The 25504-nt window shown below is 51.1% G+C and overlaps 1 protein-coding gene across 1 annotated transcript in view; it reads left to right on the forward strand.

Moving 5' to 3' along the window:
• Positions 1-11745: 11745 nt before the first annotated feature.
• Positions 11746-25504, forward strand: part of RNF144A (ring finger protein 144A) — a 127695-nt gene continuing 113936 nt past the window's right edge. The window contains exon 1 of the mRNA XM_068979444.1: positions 11746-11783. The gene's annotated coding sequence lies outside the window, so the exon portion shown is untranslated. The remainder of the gene's footprint in view (positions 11784-25504) is intronic.

Genomic DNA, 25504 nt, shown 5'->3' on the forward strand with positions numbered 1-25504 from the left:
CCCTTTGGAAGGAATGAATTCCTGTAGACAGGCAGCAGGAATAGCAGCAGCCCAGGATTTATGTGGTTGCAGAGCTGCTGTTCTGAATATCACAGGGTCTGCAGTCCGCAGAGCGGGCACCTGGCACCCAGAGTCCCTGATGGCGTGGAACCATTCGGAGCACCTGGTTCGGAGCTTGTGCAGTCCCTGCCCCTCAGATGCCTCAGGCCAGGCCTGACTTTGTTTCTCCCCTTTGATCCTCTTTGATCTCCCCTTTGATCCTCTGATTTCCCCCTCCTGTGTCTTCCCAGCCCTTGGAGCCAAGAATTCTACACCCCCAGCTCCAATGCCCACCCCACACCCTCCAGACTCAGACTGACCCTTGTTGGACATGGGGCATTTTCTCAGACATGTCATTGCATTTAATCTTCAGTTATAAGTACTCACTTCTTGAGCTTCTCTGGTGGCTCAGATGGTAAAGGTGTCTTCTTGCAATGTGGGAGACTCGGGTTTGATCCCTGGGTGGGGAAGATCCCCTGGAGAAGGAAATGGCAACCCACTCCAGTACTCCTGCCTGGAAAATTCCATGGACAGAGGAGCCTCGTAGGCTACAGTCCATGGAGTTGCTAAGAGCTGGACACGACTGAGTGACTTAACTTTCACTTTACTCACTTCTTCGGGAAGGATACGGCCTCATTATCTTTGCCCACCCTGGACTTGTCGGGCCAACCCTGGGCTCTAGCCCCCAGGACAAGGATCAGATCCAGGGGCTTGAGGACAGTGAAGGAGACTCAAGAGGCAACCCAGGTCGTCCAGCCTTGTGGCCAGGACACGGGCAGCCATGTCTCGGGTGCACAACCCAGCCTCAAGTCTCTGCTGGCGTCTGCTGTTCCAGTCAGTGGCAAAGAATGGGAAATTCCACAGAAAGCCCACATAGCAAGTTCAACTCAGATGCCACTGAGTTGGGTATGAAAGATGAGAAAGGCTTTTTAACCACATGTTCCCCCCATGATTCTAAGACGAATAAGCATTTGGAGAATATTTGAGAAATAGAACACAGCAAAATGAAGAAAATAAAAATTATTCATAATTACAGTGGCCCAGAGGCAACTGCTAGTTCATTTCATGCATATTTCCAGTAGTGCATATTTTTAATAGAATTGAGTTCTTACTCAATTTTATTTTCCACATAGCTTCTGAACGGTTTTGAAACCAACAAGCATTCTTATACTGTAATGAGAACAGCCAGTTCTTAACAATTCACACGAAAAGATGAGAAGAGATTCAATGGTATCCTAAAAACCGCAGTTAATTTGAAAACACACACACACGCACACACACACACACACCATATCTGGGTTTTAAATTGTTTACAAATTTGATTACGAATGAGAGTGCAACTCGTGTCCTGGGAATCCACTTTATCTAGAAAATATACATATAATAATAAAAATAAAACTTCTCTGGGCAAACTCATTCCTGGAGGATCTGGGAAAATGCCCAAAAGTGATTTATTATTTTAACTCGGGCCATCTCGGCTTGTCCTTGTCTGATTCTACCCTCAATTCCCATGTGTGAGTTTTTTCCACCCCAGCAAGCAAATTTTCCCATATCAGCGTGATGTCCTACTTCAGCTCAATTCTGACACTCTTTACCTGGAGGTAGCATCAGACCCCGGTGGCACTAGTGGTAAAGAACTTGCCTGCCAATACAAGCAACATAAGAGACTCAGGTTCAGTCCCTGGGTTGGGAAGATCCCCTGGAGGAAGGCATTGCAACCCACTCCAGTATTTCTGCCTGGAGAATCCAACGGGCAGAGTAGCCTGGCGGGCTACAGTCCGTGGGGTAGTGAAGAGTCGGATACGATAGCGCAGCACACACGCAGCATCAGATCCCATGGGCTAGGGGCTCATTCCCACCAGAGGGCACCTTACTCCCCCATCGCCAACACAGATGCCCATCACAACTGCAGGTTATCACCTGTGCTTCTCACTGGCTGACCAGCTATATCGAAGGGTCCAAGAACTCCCTCCTAGGGTGGGATTAATCTGCTAGACGACCTCACAGAACTCAGAGAAACACTGCACTTACTAGGTTACCAGTTTTTTACGAAAGGATGCACTTGAGCAATAGCTGCTGAAGAAAGGATTGCACAGGGTGAGGTGTGGGGGAAGGGCACGAACCATGCATGCCCTCTGGAGGGGCACCAGCCACTCTGAATCTGCACCTGTTCACCAACCCAGAGGCTCTTTGAACCTGGTCCCTTTGGGTTTTATGGAGGACTCATTCTGTAGCATGACATCACTGGTCACTGGTGATTGCACTCCCCCTTCTGGAGGTCTGAGGTTGGGACTGAAAGTTCTAACGCTCCAATCACATGACTGGGTGCCCTGGCAATCATCCTCCACCATAGGTGGCCTAGGGCCTGCCCAAAGTCTGTTTTGTATTATAGCAAAGACTTCTGTATTCATGTCGCTGAGAGAGGCTGGGACCTGGGACCAGGAACCCTTTGTCCCCCTCCTGGAGAGCTTGTGCTTGGACCAATGTCTCCTAGGGCAACAGGATGTGAAGAAACTAGAAGGGGCTAAAAGCAACTGTGACTTGCACAACTGGGGCAAACAAACGCACACAATACACAAAGGACAAAATCCAGCTGCTTCCGTAGCTGGGAGAAAAAAAGGAGTGTCCTGCGTGTGACCCCTGCAGGCAGCACCCCCAAGAGATGCACTGACCATCCAAGCCACCCCTCCTTCCTGACCCACCCGTCTGCCCCCATCATCACCCTATGTAAGGGACCAGCTCGCCCCCTTTGGGGAGTGAACAAGAGAACTTGTTACTTGTCTTCACTCCCTCCTGCTGCAGCATGAGTCCCAGTAAAGCCCCACCTGAATTCCTCATCTGGCCTCTCAGCAATGTCTATTGACTAGAGTCTAGGAACCCAGGTCAGTACCATCATCACTTAGGAAATTCCATAGGTTTTAGGAGCTCTGCACTAAGAATGAGGATGAAGAACAAATATTCATTTCTTATAACAGTGCCAAAGAACTGATGCTTTTGAACTGTGGTGTTGGAGAAGACTCTTGAGAGTCCCTTAGACATCAAGGAGATCCAACTGGTCCATCCTAAAGGGAATCAGTCCTGAATATTCACTGGAAGGATTGATGCTGAAGCTGAAACTCCAATACTTTGGCCACCTGATGTGAAGAGCTGACTCATTAGAAAAGACCCCGATGCTGGGAAAGATTGAAGGCAGGAGGAGACAGGGATGACAGAGAATGAGATGGATGGATGGCATCACTGACTTGATGGACATGAGTCTGAACAAGCTCCAGGAGTTGCTGATGGATAGGGAGGCCTGGCGTGCTGCAGTCCAGGGGTCACAAAGAGTCGGACACGACTAAAAGACTGAACTGAACTGATAAAGCATAATCTCACCTTGAATCCCCCTTGATTCTGTGTCTGAGTAGACTGGCCTCTACTGGTCAGTTCTCTCTTGGGATTTGCTTTGTAGTGAACTTTGCTAGAACTCCTCCCCATAAGCTGTTACAAGATATATATGTGTCTGTGTGTGCGCATGAAGGGGGAACTGTGTATTTTCACAAGGGACACCTTGTCACTCCTTCCAGCATAACTCAGATGTCACTTGACTGCAGTCTTGTCTGTACCGCCCTGACCTGTGGCATGTCAGCTCTGGTGGCCTTATTAATTCACCACTGACTGGGGGTCTCACGAACAACAAATATTCATTTCTGAAGGCTGGGAGCCCAAAATCAAGGTGACAGCTGATCGGGCTCCAGGTAACGAGTTCCTGCTGGCCTGTCCTCACATGGCAGAGGGACTGCTAGTCACTAACACTGGGGAAAATGCCCAGGGCTCCAGGCTCTCAGAGGGGCTGCTTCCCACGCCTCTCCACTTCCAGGAGACCCCGACTCTGCACCTTTGGGTTTTGCTCGGTTGGTGTGTGCTTGTTTGCTGGAGTCTGTGGCACCTTCTCTTGATGATAAGATGTTGTGATTGTGTGTCTTCTTTCGGAGAAATGAGACAAGGCCTTACCCTGAGATCCTGTGATAACACGAGATTCTCAGAAATACAGCCTGATATCTAACATTCATACACACATATGACATGGGGGAGGAAGGAAAAGGGGAGATAGAGAATTGATACAGATCTTCCTACACATGCAGAGGGTGGAGGGGGGAGGAGGAAGCTGAGTTCTTCCATCCTAACTCGGTGATCAGTCCTGCCTGGTGCTGGAGCCACAGGCACAGAGACAGTGCGAGGAGTTTGAAAGCTCAGGTCAGGCAGCCACCCTGATCCAGACAGAGTCATGGAGGAGACACCAAAGCAACAGCTTGGAACCGAGTTCCAAAATATTAGAAGAGGAACCCAGACTGTCCGGGGATAGAGCACTTCAGGGGGTTGAATAATGTCCTTAAAATAAAGTAGCTTTAAAAATCATAGCTGAGTAAGAGTTAAATACAAGGAAGTCAGGGCTTTCCAGGATGCACAGTGGTAAAGAACCCAGGTACCTGCCAATGAAGGAAACATGGGTTTGATCCTGAATTGGGAAGATCCCCGGGAGAGGAGGGCAAGGCAACCCAATCCAGTATCCTTGCCTAGAGAATCCCATGGACAGAGGAGCCTGGCAGGCTACAAAGAGTCCATAGGGTCACAAAGAGTCAGGCACAACTGAGCGACTGAGCATGCATACACAAAGAAATCAAATGGTTCTTAGAGGCAAACAGAAACAAGTCTCCAAAGGTCTCTCCAGCTCTGTTTAGGGGCCTTCACACCTCCCACCAGTTCTATTCTTACTCTCAGGTTCCCCAGAACTGTCCACCCACAGGTGGTACCCAAGGCCCCGTGGATCCTGGCTCCCGGGACCCACCCCCACCCTCATTCTCAGTCCTCACCAAACCAGATGAACCTCCTGATGACCCCTGGCTCCCTCTGTGTGGATGTGGTGGGCTCTTCCCACGTGGCCCTGTGTCTGGGTGTCAGCCCCCCAGGGAAGCAGGTCTGACACCCGGTATTTCCTGGCAGGATGCTCTCTGAGGCGCTCCCAGAGAGAGTGGGGATTAGAGGGCCTGGGATGAGGCTGAAGAGACCTGCAGCTGCTGGGACTCTTCAGGACTGTCTGGAGTTAAGGCGGCGGGACAGGCCTTTAATTCCCAGTGGACCAATTATTAGAAGCGCAACCTCCAGAAATCTGGCTGAGGCAGCCTCCTCTGGCAAAAGATGATTCCCAGGAAGTGAGCCGTTGATACCTGGCATGTCAGGAGCCTGGGGTGAGTACTTTGGTTCCATAGGCAGGTCTGGTCAAGACACCACAGCATCAACCTGCCGAACCTCACCCAAGCCCTGTGCAGAGGACGCAGCAGACATTCCGTGCACCCTCAGCCTGTATTTTAATGACCTATAAGACTTTACAGACGGCTTCCCTGGTGGTTCAGCTGACAAAGAATCTGCCTGACATGCGGGAGACCTGGATTCAATCCCTGGGTTGGGAAGATCCCCTGGAGAAGGGAAAGGCTACCCACTCCAGTATTCTGGCCTGGATAATTCCATGGACTGTCTAGTCCATGGGGTCACAAACAGAATGGACATGTGGACACAACTGAGGGACTCTCACAACAAAATAGACATTACAGCACATGGTCACGGCCCCGGGAAAGGAGCTCCTCATGGTGTTGCCTTCTGCCTCTCTGATCCTCAGTTCCTTTCAGGTTTTCATGTTCTCCAACAGCTGACCACCTGCCTCAAACAGGGAATCGTCTAAGACTTGATGACTTACTTTCCTTCTCTGGCACTGCACTTTGACTTTCCCTAAGATCCAGGAGAGTGACTGACTCGACAGCTCAGTGGGTATAGAAGCTGCCTGCCAACACAGGAGACACAGGTTTGATCCTGGGTTGGGAAGATCCCCTGGAGGAGGAAATGGCAACCCACTCCAGTATTCTTGCCTGGGAAACCCCATGGACAGAGGAGCCTGGTGGGCTACAGTCCATAGGGTCGTAAAGAGTTGAACATGACTTAGGGCTTCCCTCATAGCTGAGTTGGTAAAGAACCTGCCTGCAATGCAGGAGAATTGGGTTTGATTCCAGGGTTGGGAAGATCCCCTGGAGAAGGAAATGGGAACCCACTCAAGTATTCTTTCGTGGAGAATCCCAATGGACAGAGAAGCCTGGCAGGCTACAGTCCATGGGGTTGCAAAAGTCAGACACAACTGAGTGACTTTCTCTACACGTTACTAGCGAGTAAACAACAACAACAAAAGCAGTATGGAGCAAATGCATGAGTAACTATAGATTAGACTCCCATAGCTTAACACAGGCTTGTATGTCTCCTGGGAATTGTCCCGACAGGAGACAATCCATGGACTCAGGCTGAGCTCGCTTTAGAGTCCAACCATCGCAGTGGGTGGCTGTGTAGTTACTGTAATGGGGAGTAGCCAGGCCAGTTAAAGGTCTTGAAATTCCTCTCTCTGTCTCAGCCCAGAAGTGACAGTCTTGCTGATTGTCTAGTGAACAAAGCGAGTCACATGCCCCTTCCTAACTTGGAAGGGGCTGGGACCTGTGCAGCAGCACATGGGTGTTCAGTGAGCATCAACTTTCTGCCCATAGTTAAGTCCATCTAATGTTGACTATAACTTAATCACTCCTTGAGAGTTGGGAAAACCTTTTAAAATTCTGTCAAGCCACAAGAGTCATATCCTATTGATTATTCCAGAAAAGTAAGATAGTAAAACTGAATTGGCCAAGAACCTTGAGTAACAGCAAGTAACAGCACCGTGTAAGTCGTTAGTTGGCAGTAAACTTGGGAACTTCAAGGACCACTTTCAACCTCAGTGTTTCTATGTGTGACATGAAAAGATGAGATGAAACTTTCTCTCTGGTCCAAATGTTTATGTAGCATCTGTGGCCTTTGCATCTGAGCCACGTAGAAGGACAAGTTAGCAGAGAAGACTGGAAGACAAGATGCATCTATTTTATTCAACAAATATGTATTAAGTGTCCTGTTCTTACTGTGCTGGACTTAGTGAATAAGAGAGAAAATGTCTCTATTTTCTGAGAGGTGCCAGAAAAATAGTTTTACTCTTTTACTAGCATAGAAATCTTCTTATTAGCATATAATCTACGACCTTTGGGGAAGGCAATGGCAACCCACTCCAGTACTCTTTACTGGAGAATCCCAAGGACAGAGGAGCCTGTTGGGTTGCCGTCTATGGGGTAGAACAGAGTCGGACACGACTGATGCGACTTTAGCAGCAGCAGCAGCTACGACCTTTGATGATGTTTTTATTTTTGTTATGAAATTATTCTCTAAAATGTAGTCACACATGGGCACTGTCTAGCTGTTTGTTTAGTGAGCTGGGGGGTGCTGAAACAAACTACTATTGGCCCAGTGGCTTAAATGATGGAAGTTTACTGTCTCACAGTTATGGAGGCTAGAAGTCTGAGATTAAGGGACAAGCAAGGTTTGTTCCTCCTGAGGGCTGAGAGGAACCTGAAAGCTGTTCCAGGTCTTCTCCTAGCTTCCAGGGGTCAGGTGGAATCCTCAGTGATGCTTAATTTATCTCCATAAATTAATTTATATCCATCCCTTCATGTTCCCAGAGTGCCCCCTTTATGTACCTGTTTTGAAATTTGCCCTTTGTTTTTTAATATTTGTTTCTACTTATTTATTCAGCTATGCCAGCTCTTAGTTGCAGAACTCAGGATCTTTAGTTGTGGCATGAAAACTCTTAGCTGTGGCTTGTGGTACCTAGTTCCCTGACCAGAGGTGGAACCCAGGCTCCCTGCATTGGGGCATGGAGTCTTAGCCACTGGACCCACAGGGAAGTCCCTTGAAATTTACCTTTTGTATGAAGACACCAGTCATAGCGGATTAGGGCCCACTCTTCTCCAGTAGGTCCTCAGTTCAGTTCAGTTCAGTTGCTCAGTCGTGTCCGACTCTTTGCGACTCCATGGACTGCAGCACGCCAGGCCTCCCTGTTCATCGCCAACTCCCGGAGGTTAATCAAACTGATGTTCATTGAGTCTATGTCCTCACTGAGTTAGTATGTCCTCATCTGGACTAATTCCATCTGCAATGACCCTATTTCCATACGAGTTCATGTCAGGAGGTGGGGTAGGCTAACACTTCAACCTGTGAATCTGGAGACACAATTCACCCCTGAAAGTGAAAGTCGCTCAGTCGTGTCCAACTCTTTGCAACCCCATGAACTATACAGTCCATGGAATTCTCCAGGCCAGAATACTGGAGTGGATAGTCCTTCCCTTCTCCAGGGGATCTTCCCAACCCAGGGATCGAACCCAGGTCTCCTGCATTGCAGGCAGATTCTTTACCAGCTGAGCCATCAGGGAAGCCCAAGAATACCGGAGTGGGTAGCCTATCCCTTCTCCAGCGGATCTTCCCAACCCAGGAATTGAACCAGGGTCCCATGCATTGCAGGTGGATTCTTTACTGAATGAGCTACGAGGGAAGCCCAATTCACCCCTCTCAGTGCTCTTTCTATGTGATTACAAGGATGAATTTCCCCCTTTCCATGTGTTATCTTTTCTAAATTTTATTTTTTCTTGAGAATTGTGGGCAGATTCTTTACCATCTGAGCCCACCAGGGAAGACCTCTGAAAGACTGAGGGCAGCAGGAGAAGTGGGCAGTAGAGGATGAGATTGTTGGATGGCATCACCGACTCCATGGATGTATGTTACAGCAGACTTTGGGAGATAGTGAAGGACAGGGAAACCTGGCATGCTGCAGTCCGTAGAATCACTAAGAGTCAGACTCGACTTAGCGACTGAACAACAACAAGGCTGGGAAAGAAAGAGGGGAGGTGTTTGTGGGAATGGAGGCAGGGGTTGGACAAGAAAAGCTTTCCTAAGAGTCCTTGAGAGCAGCAGAGACTGCATTGCCCTGGGAGGTGAGGAAACTTGCAGCTTTCTGGCCCACCTGGGAATCTGGGCCCCTGGTAGAGAAACTGAGCGCAGCCTGCTTGGAAGGGACCCAGGACTCAGGGAAGGAGCCTTCTAGATAGACAGGGAGATGGGCTGAGCATGAAGGGTTACACCCTGGATCCCAGCACCATAAAACCCACCAGGGACCCGTGGGCCTCCAGGGAGAGACAATCAGAGCAACAGCTGACATTTAATTGCCTGCTACCCTCCAGAAATAAGGAATTGAATTTAAGGCAATTTTTAAAATTAAAGAAATGTGAATGTTCTGGACTTTCAGAATGTGTGATTATGAACCCATGCAAACTCTACTGCCTGAAAAGGTTTAAATTCAAGCCACCGAATGAATCCTGATCTTCACTCAGTTTTGTAGCTAGAGAAGGAACTTCCTGATGGACTTCCATTTCTCCAGCCTCTGGACCATTTGCTGGGGCATTGACTCCCTGGCAACAACCTAGCACAAAATCTTGCCCTCAGTAGGTAATCAACAAGGGGCTTCTTCAGAATCATGAGTCATGCTGCCTACAGGCACAAGTGCTTAGCAACAGTGGGTATTTTTAAAAATGAGCTTGACACAACAAACGTCTGGGTGAGACGGTTGAAAGCCATGGGAGGAATGGACTGAAACTCAATCAGGGATGGGTGAATGTGACCTCGAGAGATACAGGCAGCTCGTTGGAGACAACTAGGAAGGACACGGCTCAGGGCAGGGGACTCATCTACATTTACTGAGCACTTACTATGCCCAAGGCCCTCTGGGAAATTCAATAGAAAATTTACTTCATTTCTCATCTACAGACTCTTATGACCTAAAAATCAGACAGTAAATATCCAAAACATGAAGTCTAACAGATGCCATGGAAACAAATGAACTATTACACAACTCCAGACATCTGGAGATGGGGAAAGCAGAGATGGGTTAGGAAGACTTCATAGAGAAAAGTCCTGAAACTTTTGAAATTCAGGGCACGGCCTGCTGCAAACTGTGTTATCAATGATGATGCTGTCTTTCCCCATCTCCCCAACAACAAGCAGGTTAACAAAGACAAACAAACATGGGAATGACCTCACACACACAGTCACACACATACACATCACTGCTTAAGCACTTGCAAGAGACACAAAGGCTCAGTGACACAATTGAATGAGAGGTTGGTTTTGTACATCAACCCTCTCCTTGCCAACCTCCCCCCTCCCCCCTCCCCAGGCTTGATTCCCAAGCCCCTGGTAACTACAGAAGCATCTGCATCAGTGTGGACACGTTCATCACTTCCCCGGATACTTGCTCTCATCCATCCATCCCTTCATTCATAAGCAGTATCGCACCAGTGCTTTCCTGGCTCCACAACCCCTGTACAGAAGGGCCGAATATATTTTCTGTGAAGCTCAGGCGTTTATGCAGAACCATTTTCATCTTCTGGTGAGAGGCTGGGGTAACCAAGTGTTGCTAGAATTCTTCCCATTGTGCCTTCTTTCTTGAATGATGACATTTATGCAAAGAATTTGACAGAGACATCAGAAGCTCTCATTCATATTTGGGGAGGGATTCATATTTGAGAAGTTACCAGAATAACTTCTCAGTGTAGATGAGACAGATTTATTATTATTATTATTTTTTAAAGATGTGTATGTAGTGGAGGAAGATAAATTATGCAGTGTCAAGATAGCTAAGAATATTGTAGTTTGGGGGGAAATGAGACAAAGTACAGCTAAGGATTATGGAATCCTTACAATTTTCCAGTTATGTTGAGACTGCTCTTGGCTTATTTTCCTTATTTAATCCCTGCCAAGATCTCTATGACTTCTATGACCATTAGTAGTTTTCAGATAAGAAAATCAAAACACAAAGAAGTTAACTAACTTGCTCAGTTAAGGTCACTGGGCCCATTTGGTGTTGGTACTAGACTGCAGAGTCAACACTGGAGGGTGTGGTGTTAAGGACGAAAGCGGTGAGGGTGGGTTTTCCCATACTTCGGGAGACGAATCTATGTATTGAAGGAGGCATTCTTTCATACACATCAGTAGGTTTTGTTCAGGTACGCGTTCTGGAGACAGAAATACCTGTGTAACTTCTAGTTACTAGGGGGAGTGGCAAAGAGAAATCTTACAGGAAAATTCTACCTTCAAATACCTTTGGCTCTAACAAGCTCTAAACGCTAAGGCAGAGGAAGTCAACAGCCCAGACTGGAACTCGGGAATCCACGGAGCCGAAGGACCGGACGAGCCCGGTGCTCCATCCGTCCAGCAGGTCAGGTACCGGGAGGCAAAGACCTTTGGCGCGATGATGAGATGCTAGCTTAGAAAGGGCCTCAGCCTTTACTCACGGTCCCCGCCAGGGCATGGAGCCCAGGTTCCGGGAGCCCGGATCTGGTCCGAGGCGGCCCGGCCCGGTTCTCTTTCTATCGCCGCGCTAAGAGTGTTTTGGGTCCCCCATTCCTCTCCCAGCTTGCGGGTCTTCGTGCCCCCGAGCGTCGGCATCAGGGCCCCCGTCTTCTGGCCGTCACCTAACCGAGGCCGCGGCGTTCCTCCGGGCAGCCTGGGGTCCCGGCGGTCCTGGGGGAGCCTGGGTCCCCGCGGGCCTCGCGCGGGCGGCAGAGGGCGCTGCGCGCCGGGCGGGGCGGGGGCCGAGCCCGTGCGCCCCGCGTCTTTGTGCCGCGCGGCGCCGCCGCCCAGTCTCCCCCCGCGGGCCGCGCGCCCCGGCTGGAGGGCGGGCGGGAATAAAGGGCGGCTCCGCGCGGGGCGGCGCGGACAGCCGGCCTCGGACCGCGGACCTCGGCGCTCGGAGCCCCGCCCGCGGCCGAGCAGGAGCGGCGGCCCCCACCCCCCGGACCCCGGACGCGCGGGATCAGGTGGGTGACGCGCGGCCCCTTTGTGTCGGCCTCGCTGGGGCGGGCGCGGCCCAGGGCCCCGGGGGAGGTGGCCGTGCCGAGCGGATCCGGCGGCGGCGACGGCCAGTCCATCCCCGCCAGGGGCGCCTCCCCGGCCCTGCCCTTGGGTGGCCCGTGTGCCGCCGCGTCCCGGCGCTCCGGCGGGTCCCGGGGGCGGCGGGGGCGGCCAATGGGGTCTGGCCGAGGCGATCCGGCGGGGCGCGGGCGGGCGGCGGGCAGGTCAGCCCGGCCGCGGTGGGCCAGCGCCGCGTCCTACCCGGTGCACATCCTGGCTCCCAGGACCGCGGCCACCCGGGTCCCTCCAAACCTTCCCCTCCCCAGGGGCACGCGGAAAGTTCTCCGCCACCTCCTACCCCCCCATCCTACCCTCCGGCAGGCTCCCCAGCTCCCCTGCACTGTCCTGGGCACCCAGCTCTGGGCCTCCTGCGAATCTGGACGATCAGGTCCCGAGGAGGAAGGGGTTACTCACTGCGCCCTCATGATCTCGTAGGTGTCCAGCTGCAAAAGTTCTCTCTCCCTGCCCTCTTCCCAGCGAACAGGCACAATCATCATAAAAAGCCCAGTCAACAAATAGCCTGTGCTGGCCTCCTGCCAGGCCTTAAGGCTGGGTGAGGGAACCCAGGGGACTATCCCCAGGGGGTCCTGCCCTCCGTGGGATGAGGGGAATCTGGTCTCCGAACTGGAAACAGACTCACTTCTTGCTTTGCTGGTGGGAAGGAAGCCCTTTCCCCAGGAGTGGGGCCTAGGGATCTGATAAGGACGCATTCCAGGCAATCTGGCCAGGGGCAGGGCAGATTAGCCCTGTGGATAAAGAAAGTGTGAGACCCAGAGAGCAAGGTGAGGGCCTCCTGTCTGAGAACCCTGGGACTTCCCAGGAGGGAGAGGGTGGGGAGGGAGGGTCTGGACTGCTGGTGAAGACGGCATTGAGTCAGAGCTTCGAGGGGGGACAGGTTCTGGGTGGCCAGAGGGAACTGGCCAGCGGAGGAAGGGAGAAGGGACACAGGTGTGAGCCTTGACCTTTTCCTCGGACCTGCAGCCCGTGTGCTCCTTGGATTTTGTCCCTCTGGGATGGTGCCGGAAGCAGGTTTTCAGGAAAGGGAACTGAGATCCCCCTTTCCTGGTCTTCAAAGGGTTTCTAGTGCCTTTTCAAATCTTACTTTTATTATTTTCTAGAGAGTGCAAAGGAATTATGACTGTTGTGGTCAGATGAGGGCAGGTGGTGAAATGTTGAATTCCAGGCCAACTTACGGCCTTGATCCTGTGGCAGTGAGAGCCATCGATGGTTCTGGATGGTTCAGAGAGTGGGCTGGGCCCCCACTGAGAGTGGGGAAGGCGGCTTGAGGGGTGGGGAGCGAACCTTGCTGTCTGTTGTGGAAGGTGTGGCTTTTAGTCCCCCTGGTACTTCTCAAGAAAGGTCAGGCAGGGCTTGAGAACCTCAGGAAAAAGCAAGATGCAAACAACCTAATTTTAATGGGAGGGGAGTTTTCCAGATCCAGCACCACTGGAGTTTGGAAGTTTGTGTAAAAAGAAGCTCTGGTTCAAATGTCAGGATCCTTGGAAGAGAAACGGATGGACCAGTCAGATGCTGGGGGTAGAGCTGTGGCCAGTGGGTGATGATGTGGGCTCCCAGGGGCCTGAAAGATGGGGGTGTTGAGACTTGCATGAGCACTTTCAAACTCCTGTGTTTTATAAGCTTGTCCAGTGCCCTGGCTTTAATCAAGTGTGCTCATCACACCCAGATCCTTGCCCAAGTACAGGGCTTGGCCTGTGGACTCCATGTGGTTTGGGACTCGGAAGGGACCTCCCACACTTCAGTGGAAGCTGCTGGCATTCAGCGGGGTGAACGTGCCATTCGGCCAGACTCCGGGAGCCACGTCGCCTGCGTTTTCCACTGTGGTTCATGGTTTGGCCCCACTGCCTTTTTTTGTGCAAATTTCATCTCCCTCTTAGGAGCCTCTCTCTCTCTGGTGTGGAAACAGAGAAAGTCTGTCCACACGGAGAGTGAGCATCACAGAGCTCACTGGTCATCACAGATCGCCAGCCCAGGCGCCCATTGTGACTAAGGACACTGCGGACTGGAGGGGGAGGTCAGGGGCGCTGCCACAAAGAGAGTCGTGGCCAGCTTGGGCCCCGCACCAGCCCTCCTGATGGTCTGCTGTTCTCTCTCTGGCTCCATGCTTAAACTGGGAGGATGGAGACGTGTCCACTGCCCTTGGGGTCTGCCGGTCTGGAGCCACTCCAGGTGACTCTTCCAAGGGATCTGGCCAAGTGAGGACCTGCTCTGGGTCCCTGGGGTGTGGACCGTCAGGGGCAGCCAGGAGGCTGTGAGTAGAAGGAGATGCTTCGACGGAAGATGGACCCTGCCCGCACTCACTTGGGGGAGTTTCCTACCTTTGAGGTCCAAGGACTGAGTTGAAGGTTCTTTCCTTTGAGATGAAAAACTCATCCGAGGTTGTCATTTCTGGAAGCGGTCTCCTCTTTCCTTTGTTTCTGCATCACTGACACACATGGATACCTTTTCTTAATTAGATGAAGAAATTAAATGGAAGCAACTGTTCATATACCTGCTGGGGAGTTCGCCTGAAGGACAGAGCTTGTACAACTTTCTAATCCAGCTCTGTGACCTTGAGCAAGTGTCTTAACTAATTTGTGTGGCCCCAGTTTCCCCCCACTGTGAAATTAAGATGTTGATCTAAATGATCGTCAAAATCTGGATATAAGAATGTGCTGCTTTAAAGGTCTCTTCCAGGAGCATCAGTCTTTACAATGCAACCATTTTTAAGAAATTTTGCAAGATAAAAAATTATATATATATGTATCAGTTTCAGAACAATGGTTTTCCTCAGAGATGATAAGTTGAGAGATGGGGCTTTGAAGAGGGTCGTTCCTTGATGAGGAGAGTCTGTATCTTCTTTCTTTCCTGGAGTCTAAAGCCTGGATCTGATGGTGTTTCCTGATTAGCCTGCAGGTGCAGAGAGAGCAGGGCTTTCTCTAAGGAGCAAACTGATGAGCTGGATGCAGGGTTAGGAGAAAAGTAAGTTCCTGGATGTCGTGATGAACCGTGCCAACTAGGTGATATGCAGTCTCTTGGGGTCTGACTTTGGAAAACCAGGAAGCAGTGGACGTTCATTTAGCCTTTCCATCACCAGGTGCCAATGGGAAGGGCTCTGAGTGCTGTGGACCCAATTCTCAGGTGGCCCGTAGGAAGGACAGGCATCACTACCTTCCTCGATCTACAGGGGAGGGGAGAGGCTTAAGGAGACCTTATGGAGTCCAATACCAGGCACTTGGTACATGCTAAAGCAGGCGTGGAACTCAGAGACCCTAGGGAAAAAGGTATATTTCTTGTCCTTGAGGAGGCTACGGTCTAGGGGTTGGGAAGCAGCCAGTCACAGATTGTTCTAGCGCTGGGTTCGGTACGCACAGTGCAGGGGAGCATGGTGAGGAGTTTGCCCTCTGGAGCTGGTGAGGCAGGCTGGGTCTTGAGGACGAGTCCCTGTTGGCAGGCAGATGAGAAGGTCAGGGTCACAGGCTGGGCCTGAGAGCAGCAAGAAGCTGCCTGGGGGTGCAGGGAACTTCCGGCTGGTGTAGTGGAGTTGTGCTGGATTTGTCCTGGAGGGTGACCCTGTCTCTGAACCCTGTTCAAAGCAAGACCCCCAGCTGCCACCAGCGCAAGTTCTTTGGTTTCTTTTCTCTCTCTCCCGCCCCCATCCGGCCAGTTTGCTTGTAGAGGAGAGGGTGTCCTGGGAAGATGAGAGGAAGCCCAGCCGCAGCCCAGGGTCTGCTCGCTCTGTCTGCAGGGTCACCTGAGCAAGGCTGCCGTGATTCCCCAGGGGGTGGCAGCCCGACCTGGTGGGTGAGCACCGAGCTGGAAGTGAGGCCTCTGAAGGATGCCAGTGCAGCTGGGGTCACCCCTGTTCCTGCCAGCTCCGTCCTGCAAGGCAGGACACAGCAGAGCTGCTGGGGCAGAGGATTCCAAACCAAAATACTGACTCTGTCTCTCAGGCTAGGTGATTGGTTAAAGAGGGCTTCACGTGTGTCCTTGGAACGCCTCCCGCACAGCGGTTAACCTGGGACATATTTTAGTTTCCAGAGGGTCAGTAAGTATTCAAGCAGTCCTTTGAAACAGGGCATGTTTGATGTTGGGGTGCCAGCATCTGGGTGATCTGGAGGGAGGTGGGACTGTGCCCGCTGCACCCAAGGAGCAGCAGAGACTGCCTCTTGGATTCCTGCTGACCTGCTAGCCTCACAGGCAGGCAGGGAGCCGTTCCCTGATGCTCTGTCTCTGTGTCCGGGAAGTGGTTCCCGGATGGCGGCAGGTGATGTGTGTGTCCTGCTCCCCACTCTCCATGGTTGGCCTCTCTGCAGCTGCTCCGTCATTCCAGAGTAGCCCTGCCAGCCATCCCTTGTGGCCCCCCTCCCTGGTGAGGCTTGTCCACACTGCCTGCAGGAGGGGTAGCCTGCAGGACAGAGAGGCTCTTTGCTCCCCCAGCTTGTGAGTGGAAAGTGTGCAGACCTCTGTGTTAGGGGCCTCTTTCACCTGAAGGTAAATCATCTCTTCAGTGGGTGTCCTGAAGCCAGAATTATTCAGGCGTGTGTCCATCCCGGGACAATCTTTGTTCCTTCTCTGTGGGGTCTCTCCCCGACTCCCCGACCCCCTTCAGGCTCACCACTGACCCGGAAAGTTGACAACTTTCTGGCTGAGATACTGCTGCTCATGAAGTCACAGCTGTGCCTCTGGATAGAGGCTCTGTGAGTTTCTCCTGGGTTCTAGCCCGTCTTTCCATGCTGATCTCTTCTCAGCCTCCACACTTAGACCCTGAAACATTCTCCCTCCGCCTCCAGGTGTCAAATTCCTAATGATCCTTCCAGGCTCCACAGGCATGTTGCCTTTTTCTTAAAGCTGTGGAATCACTGATGTGGGGGCCGTGGAGGCCGACTCCTCCAGCAGTGGCGCCTTACAGAGAAGGAAATGCAGGCGTGGAGCAGAGAGGGAAGAATGCAGGCCCTGGAGCCCCATCAGACCCCTTCCCTTTCCAGCCCGAGCATCTATCTTCCTCCTGCTGTGAGCTGGGAGCCTCTTCTCTACCAGGTGTTTCTACGGTGACTTTTTTCAGAACCTGGAATTGCACTTAAGCTCTCTAATCTAATTTTTCTGTAACTTTATCCTTCCTTTACTAAATTGCAAGCCCTACAAATGTAGGGACCTATTCATTTTAACATCCCTCAGTGCCCGTCATGGTGTCTCTAAGTGCATTTTTGCTCCGTGATTGAATCCAAGGGAAAGAAACCTGGTCCAGAAGGGAACGTGGAGTAGGTTATCGACGAGGAGATGGGATCCGGGCTCGTGTTCTGTTCTCCAGCAGGATCTGAACAAATAGAGATGTGCTCTGTCTTTGGGGAGGTCCAGCCACAGAGAAGGACACCGCAGGACTGTGTGGGGCCGAGGTGGGTGGGATGTTGGCTTGTGGTGCAGGGGTGCACCACAAGACCCAGCCCGCGGGTGGGCCTTTGGGACGTTGGGGGTCGGGCTGGACAGTCCCGGGTTGCCTGGACGTGGGGGCAGCAGGCACCCCAGTTCCAGAGTTAGGTGGCAAGCCTTGCATGGACCGGTTGGAGGGGGCCAGGTGCCCTGAGCTCCGTGGCACAGGGAGGTCGAGACGGGGAAGGGGTTGTACAAGGCCCAGCCTGGGAGACTTGATGGGGGGACGGTGACCCCCCCCAGGGCCCACCCAGGTGGGTGTTATGGGAACTCCAGTGGAGAAATGACTGCTGGGAAGTGGGGTGAAGGTGAGTAGACTTTGAAGAAGGGTCACTGGATAAGGGGGCGCCTTGTGCTGGTGTGGGAGGGGGCAAAGAGGATGCGTTCTTGAGGATGTCGGGGACCCCGGGCTGGGGGTGAGTTTCCATCGGCCTTATGAGTCTGGATCTTTCTAATGGGAGGGAGATGTGCTCTAGGTAAAGAGGTGGCTAGATTTTCTGGAAAGAGTGTTTTTCAGGCGAACGTGGTTGGGACCCTCACTTCACGTGGATGTGCGGAACGATCAGAGGGTCGGTGCATCCAGGGTGTGTGAGATGACCCAGGGCAGTGATCCTGTTCTCTGTCCCCGGGGAGTCTGTTTCTTGGATGTCTTCCCCTCTCCTTCTGTGCACGGGGCCAGTTTGCATCTAGAAGCTGGTGGTAGGCTGTGTGTTCCAGGAGCAGCTTTGCTCTGGCAAGTTTTGAAGGTCTGCAGAGACCCTGGGTGAGGGGGCGGCTGTTTGTTATGCCATTGAGAACATAAAGAAACAAACAGTCCCATAAATTAATTTTTCGTGACACCCCGATTACCACACAGTGCTTCTTGGTAGCACATGCACTGCTCAGAACAGTCCTAAGAAATGGAACAAAAGAGCTCCCTGCAGACTTTCAGAGCTGGGCACCTTGGGATAATTTAAATTTGTTGGTGGGAACTGTGTATTTCTTCCTAATCGCTTGGCAGGGTGAGGCGGTCCCAGGGCTGCTGCGGACCAGACAGAGCTGGCTGTCCCTGCTGGGAGCTCAGGCTCTTCTTTCTTCTTTATGTCTCCATGGAGCCTTAGCTGGGGGCCTTGAGAACTGAGACGGGCTGGTTGTGGAAGGCAGAGTATTGGGTGGGCCAGATGTATTAGAAGGAAGAAAAATAGGATCTTTATTCCATCAGCTCCTGGGACCCTAAGAAATTACCTCTGTTTCCAAGTTTATTTTCCCTCTAACATCTCAGTCTCACTCACTGCTTCCTTCCTCACTTCTCTCTTGTCCCCAAGCAGGGAGTGATGCTATAGACCCAGGGTTTGTGTGCCCCCAAATTCGTGTATTGAAACGTAATCAATCTCCAGTGGGATGTTGCTGGGAGGTGGGGACTTTGGGAGGTGATGAGGGCGGGGACTTCATGAATAGGGTTGTTGTTCAGTCACAAAGTCACGTCTGACTCTTTGTGACCCTGTGGACTGCAGCACGCCAGGCTCCTCTGCCCTCCACTATCTCCTGGAGCTTGCTCAAACTCATGTCCATCGAGTTGGTGATGCTGTTTAACCATCTCATCCTCTGCTATCCCATTGTCCTTCTGCCCTCTGTCTTTCCCAGCATCAGAATCTTTTCCAGTGGGTCAGCTCTTCCTATCAGATGGCACAGGACTGGAACTTATTAGCACCCATCACTTCGTAGTAAATAGAAGGGAGAACACTGGAAGCAGGAGGCAGTGAGAGATTTTATTTCCTTTGTCTCGAAAATCACTGTGGACAGTGACTGCAGCCACGAAATTAAAAGACGCTTGCTCCTTGGAAGGAAAGCTATGACCAACCTAGACAGCTTGTTAAAAAGCAGAGACATCGCTTTGCTGACAAGGGTGGGTATAGTCAAAGCTGTTTTCCAGTAGTCACGAACAGGGTTAGTGGCCTTATAAAATAGACCCCAGGGAGCTCTCTAGCCCCTTCTCTGTGGGAGGACACAGCGACAGAACAACTGTCTTGGGCTGGAAAGTGGCTGTCACCAGACACTGAATCCACTGGCACCTTGATCTTGGAAGCCCAGGCTCCTCATCTGTGAGAGATGGGTGTCTGTGTTTACAAGCCACTCCATCTGTGGGATTTTTTTTTATTAAGGAAGTCCGGATGGGCTAAGATAGGCAAAAATGTTTCATCACCAGTCATGTTGGGGGTGAGACTCCCCCCCCCCCAACTGCTGCTCATCCTCTGAGACCCAGGTAAGGTCACGCTCCCAGATGCCAGGGCCTTGGAGTCCAGTGTGTGTTTTGGAGACCCGGTTCAGCCCATAGCATGCATCTCCCAGTACCACGGAGTATATGTCCTTGTACGTTACTGTGTGTTTGGCCAGCAACAGGGTGCTCCCTGTGTTTGGTGACAAGCCCCATAAGGGGCCAGTTGCTGGCCTTGGGTCAGCTGCCCCGAGGACTAGGGTCTTCTTGAGGCAGCCCCATTCTGTGCCAGGCTCTGGTGCCAGACAGCTCCCCAGGCTGCACTCTCATCCATGTTCAGGTCGCCGGAGAGGGGCAGTTGGTGTCGGATCCATGTGTCTGTGTTTTAATCGTGGAAGCCACCTTCTCTGAAAGTGTGTGGCTGCCTCTGTTCCTATCTCGTTGCTCTGGGCTGGGTGGCTCCTGGTGGGAGTGAGAGAAGCCGAGGAAGCAAGAGGTCACAGGAGCAGGGAGGGTGGTCTCAGGCAGGTGGGACAGGACAGGACCGAGCTCCTGGCGTGTTGAGTGGCTGGACTGCTATCGAGTAAGCGTCTTTGCTGCTCTTACCTGATCTTCTTTGAAAGACAGGAATCCAAATGGAGTGACATCCAGCCTATGGTGCATCGGGTTTAAATGTTCTTGGTGTCTCTCCAGTGTGGTGCCAGCACACCCGACCCTCCCTGGGTATTTCTGGTTTTGGGTGTGGTGAGGGCCAGATGGCACCACTGACTCGACGGACATGAATTTAAGCAAGCTCTGGAAAGTTGGTGATGGGCAGGGAAGCCTGGCGTGCTGCAGCCCATGGGGTCGCAAAGAGTCGGACACAACTGAGCAACTGAACTGAACTGAGGGGCCAGAAAAGCGTGGGCCTGTCCTGTTCATTTCTGATTCCCTCTAACTCCTGGCACGTGGTACCTGCTACACAGCAGGTGCGCAGTGAATGTTTGGTGAACTTAGTAGGCATCTGTTCCCTTCAGAGACATTCAGGTCCAGAAACAATCTCATCCATCCATTCATTCTTTGTGTTCATTTCATTCATTCATTTGGCAAAACCTTTTTGGTCCTGGGGGTTCAAAGGCAGATTAAGGAGTAGACTGAAGGTGAGGGCATGGGGAGAGGACAGGTTAGGGGGCTGATGAGGCTTTTCTAGAACGTGAGAAGTGGAATATTTCTTGCCTTATCAGTAAACAAGGATGCCACAGTCATCAGCGATTGCGGCCCTCCAGTGTGAGCTGGTGAGCCCTAAGGATACTCAGGAAGGAGAAGAATACATGCAATCTAACAGCCATCAGACCGTAGCCACTCAACACAGGGAGCTCCCCAGGGGAACCAGGATGGGAAAACACAAGATGCTGGCCCCAGTAGCTGAGATGCAAATGAAAGGAATGATTGCGGTGAGCCCAGACTCTTGCATCTTCCCAGACGTGCACAAGTGCCCTGTGTGTCTGTGTGCTCAGCCGTGTCCTACTGTTTGTGACCCCATGAACTGCAGGCTACCAGGCATCTCTGTCTATGGGATTTCTCAGGTAAGAATACTGGAGTGGGTTGCCATTTCTTCCTTCAGGGCATCTTCCCAAACCAGGGATTGAACCTGTGTGTCCTGCATTAGAAAAACACTAAATTCCTTAACTTGTGATGTGTGGTTTTCTTTAATGAACAATAATCTTCTGATGTTTCGACTACCTGCCCTTTGTTGCAAAATTTCTGTGTAACCTGGCTCCTCCCCTTGCCTCCTCAGAGCGGTTCTCTCAGGGTCACTTGAGATGCTGTCTCTCTGGCTTAAAGTCCTAATAATTCACACTGAATAAAACATGACTCTCAACTCTTAGCTTGTGAGAGCTTCCCTGGTGGCTCAGATGATAAAGAATCTGTCTGTAATGCAGGAGATCCAGGTTCGATCCCTAGGTTGGGAAGATCCCTTGGAGAAGGGAATGGCTTCTTAAATGGCAGTATTCTTGCCTGGAGAATTCCATGAACAGAGGAGTCTGGTGGGCTAGAGTCCCTGGGGTCCCAAAGAGTCAGACACGACTGAGCAACTAACACTTAAGTTGACAAACAAGATCAGTGATTAGCAAGACAGGTATCAATCTCTTACACTTTTGCAGTTTTGTAAATTTCAGTAACTTATATGTAGACTACGTCATGTGAAATAACAGGCTGGATGACCTCACAGGCTGGGATCAAGATTGCTAGAAGAAATATCAACAACCTCAGATAGGCAGATGATACTACTCCAATGGCAGAAAGTGAAGAGGAACTAAAGAGCTTCTTGGTGAGGGTAAAAGAGGAGAGTGAAAAGGCTGCTTTAAAACTGAACATTCAAAAAACTAAGGTCATGGTATCTGGTTCTATCACTTCATGGCAAATAGATGGGGGGAAGGTAGAAACAGTGACAGATTTTTATCTTCTTGGGCTCCAAAATCACTGTGGACAGGACTGCAGCCATGAAATTAGAATATGCTTGCTCCTTGGAAGAAAAAAGCTATGAGAAACCTAGACAGGGTATTAAAAGGCAGAGACATCACTTTACCGACAAAGGTCTGTATAGTCAAAGCTATGGTTTTTCCAGTAGTCATGTACAGATGTGAGAGTTGGACCATAAATATGGCTGAGTGCTAAAGAATTGACACTTTTGAACTGTGGTGTTGGAGAAGAACAGCAAGGGGATCCAACCAGTTCATCCTAAAGGAAATCAGTCCTGAATATTCACTGGAAGGACTGATGCTAAAGCTGATGCTCCAATACTTTGGCCACTTGATGCCAAGAGCCAACTCATTGGAAAAGACCCTGATGCTGGGAAAGATTGAGGGCAGGAGGAGAAGGGGGTGACAAAGGATGAGATGGTTGGATGGCATCTCTGACTCAGTGGACATGAATTTGAACAAACTCCAGGAGATGGTGAAGGACAGGGAAGCCTGGCGTGCTGCAGTCCATGGGGTCGCAAAGAGTGGAACACGGCTTAGTGACTGAATAATAACAAGAAATGTCAATTTCACTCTAGTGAAAACAACCAGTTGGGACAGCTAGGAATTTCCATCCAGCGACATCGCTCACTCTCCATTTCTCCTCTCTGTGAAATAACTCCAGCTTAAGGGGCATGCTTTTTAATATGCTCAATAAATATTTATCCAGCCCCCTTCCTTCTCTGGGTCCTGTGCTATGGAATGTGCAAGCAGGAGTGTTTGTCCTGAAATGAACATGTCCTTCCTTCAGCAGAGTGGCTGGGAACGGTCTTATCTGTTAATACTTTAATCGCTCCTAGGATTCCTTTCCTTGGGCCTGCAGCCATGCTTCCTTGCTGGTGACCTTGTTTTCTTCCCCTCTCCAGCCACATGCAGCTGGCCCAGACTTTATCCAGAAGGACCTTGCCCACTGCGGAGTGCTGGTGGGAGGCCTTGGGCTGTGTCCCGGGGCCTTGCAGATAAGCCTTCTCCCTGGGGGGCAGGCTCTCTTGCTGGTGCAGTAGGAGCAAACCAAAGGGGGGCTGGGTAGAGGGGAGAGTGGGCAGAGGGCAGGGCTGTTGAGCCCTTGCTCTGCAGCCAGTCCCATGTGAACTGTGCCCCAAGTGTGGAAAGTGTCTGGTTTCCAAAATCTAGTGTGAAAAACAGAATGCAGGGTATCTCATCAATAACGTTGAAGTTGATCACACGTTGAAATGATTTTAGTTGGCTACATTGAGTTAAATACATTACTAAAATGAATTTCCTTTGCTTCCTTTTCCTTTTTTAAAAAAATGTGGCTCAGAGGTTAAAGCGTCTGCCGGCAATGTTGGAGACCCGGGTTCAATCCCTGGATCGGGAAGATCCCCTGGAGAAGGAAATGACAACCCACTCCAGTATTTTTGCCTGGAGAAACCCATGGTCAGAGGAGCCTGGTGGGCTACAGTCCACGGGGTCTCAAAGAGTCAGACACGACTGAGTGACTTCACTTCACTTCACTTCACTTCACCAGGACATTGAAAATTACAGAAGTGGCTCTCTTTAAGTTTCGTAGACTGACGATCTAAAGAAGGGATTTGGGGAGGTGCTTTTCTTTCATGGTTCACAGACCCTGTGGCCAGCCCTGCCTGTTCTTGAGGCTGGCCGCCTAGGGATTTGATGCAGCCAGCCTTGGTGGGCCAGCCAGCAGCGGGTCCAGGCCTGACTTGTGCAGAGTTCATTGTCACCGGGACTGTTCTCTCTTGAGTTTAGTCCCAGATGCTTGACATTCCTGCCCAGTGGGGCCCATCGTCTTCTCAGCAGCCTGTGTTACTCAGATTCAACCATTCTGCTGGCTCCATTCAGTCCCAACACAGATGCAAGAGTCTGTGGACTTTTATGTCTAATGTGTAAAATGAGGGGCATGCCTTAGAGGAACTTAACATTTTTCTTTACCAAAATCCTTAGTCCTTGAAATCTGCCTTGACCCTGACCTTTCTGTGGCCCAGTCTCTAGGCCATGTCCTACTCTTTGTGACCCCACGGACTGCAGCACGCCAGGCTTCCCTGTCCTTCACTATTTCCCGGAGTTTGCTCAAACTCATGCCCATTGACTTTGAACTTTGGCCTCAGGTTAATTGTCACGAGCCCTCCTGATTGTCCCTCCCAAGTCCCACATGTCTCACAGCATCCACACTGCTGGCCTTTGAACCTCAGCTCTGGCCGCCCACTGTCCAGGGTCCAGTCCAGCCGCACCCACCCCTGAATGCCCAGTGGAGGCTGATTGAGAGAATCCTCTCCCATACCTGTGCCATCGTGGTGAATCCTGCTCCCTGCTCCCGGCCCAGGGCCACACATCTTGCCCAGGGATGCGGGAGGGTGTTGCCTGCAGCTGATCAGCCGCTCACCCAGGTGGCCGGCTCCAGCTGACCTCTTAAAGCTGCTGCCCTCATTCCTGGCAGCGGTGCCGGCCCTGTTTGCATCCCTGCTTCAGAGCCACCTGCTCTTTGCTCCTGCATCTTTGAGACGTGTCTTTTCACCCACCTGTCCCTTCTCCGGCCTGCTGCCCTTGGCTGGGTGCTGTCGCTGGGCAGCAGTGGTGGTCCAAGGCACTGCAGGCTCCCCTACCCCCGCATCACCTGCTTTCCTCTGCATCCCAGGCTTGTCTCAGCTCCCCCGCCTTGGCACTGTGCCTGCTCCTGAGATCCTCCTGGCTCATCCCCCTGCTCCTCTTCCTGCCTGTTCCTGGGAGCACTGCATGGCTCCTTCAGACCCCATCACATTCCTGATCTGCCCTGGCATTCATGGTGACGTGGAGTTGAGTCAGCTTTATACTCCCAGGCACAGCAGGCCTGCAAGCTTTGCAATATTGAATATTTTAAAAATCCTGGAAATAAGCATTAGCTTCAAACTATTAAAAAAAAAAATCAAGACAAAAACCAAAAGCCTTCGCCAAAGAGAATTGATGGTAACACCTGTGTTGTGTTATGTTGACAAGATATGACTGTCATTTAGTCAACTGAAAGTTAAGACACAGTTATGTAGAAAATTGTGTTTACCCTGAAATGAGCATGCTTTTTAGTGTTTGGCTTGATTCTCTGAGGCCTCTGGGAATGAAACCTCCCCAAGTTAAGCACTGCCCTCCACACTTCTTGCTTTCCCACCTCTGCCTGGCACCAGAAATGAGACGCAGACTTCCACACTTGCCTGTCACTCTCCTGGCTTGGTAACCCTGGCCTGTCACTCCGTTTTGAATTCCCAGCCCAGGGCCTGGTACACTCTGCTTCACTGTACTAAACTTTTAACTCATCTCAGTACATTGAAAACATAGATAAATATAGGACATTAAGATCCTGCTTGAAGATTTACATTTTCTTTTTTTCTGAAACACTGCCCATATGGTAGTTTTTAAAACCACTGACATTTATAAATTGACTCCACATGACAAAAACCCTTAGATGAGCTGCTAATAAAAATAATCATTCAGAAGCTGAAAATGCAGTTTGTATGATTTTAGCTTAAATTGTTTGTGGAGTTTTCCTTCCGTGGAC

The sequence above is a fragment of the Capricornis sumatraensis genome, chromosome 1, assembly GCF_032405125.1.
Source record: "Capricornis sumatraensis isolate serow.1 chromosome 1, serow.2, whole genome shotgun sequence".
In the NCBI taxonomy this organism is placed as follows: Eukaryota; Metazoa; Chordata; class Mammalia; order Artiodactyla; family Bovidae; genus Capricornis; species Capricornis sumatraensis.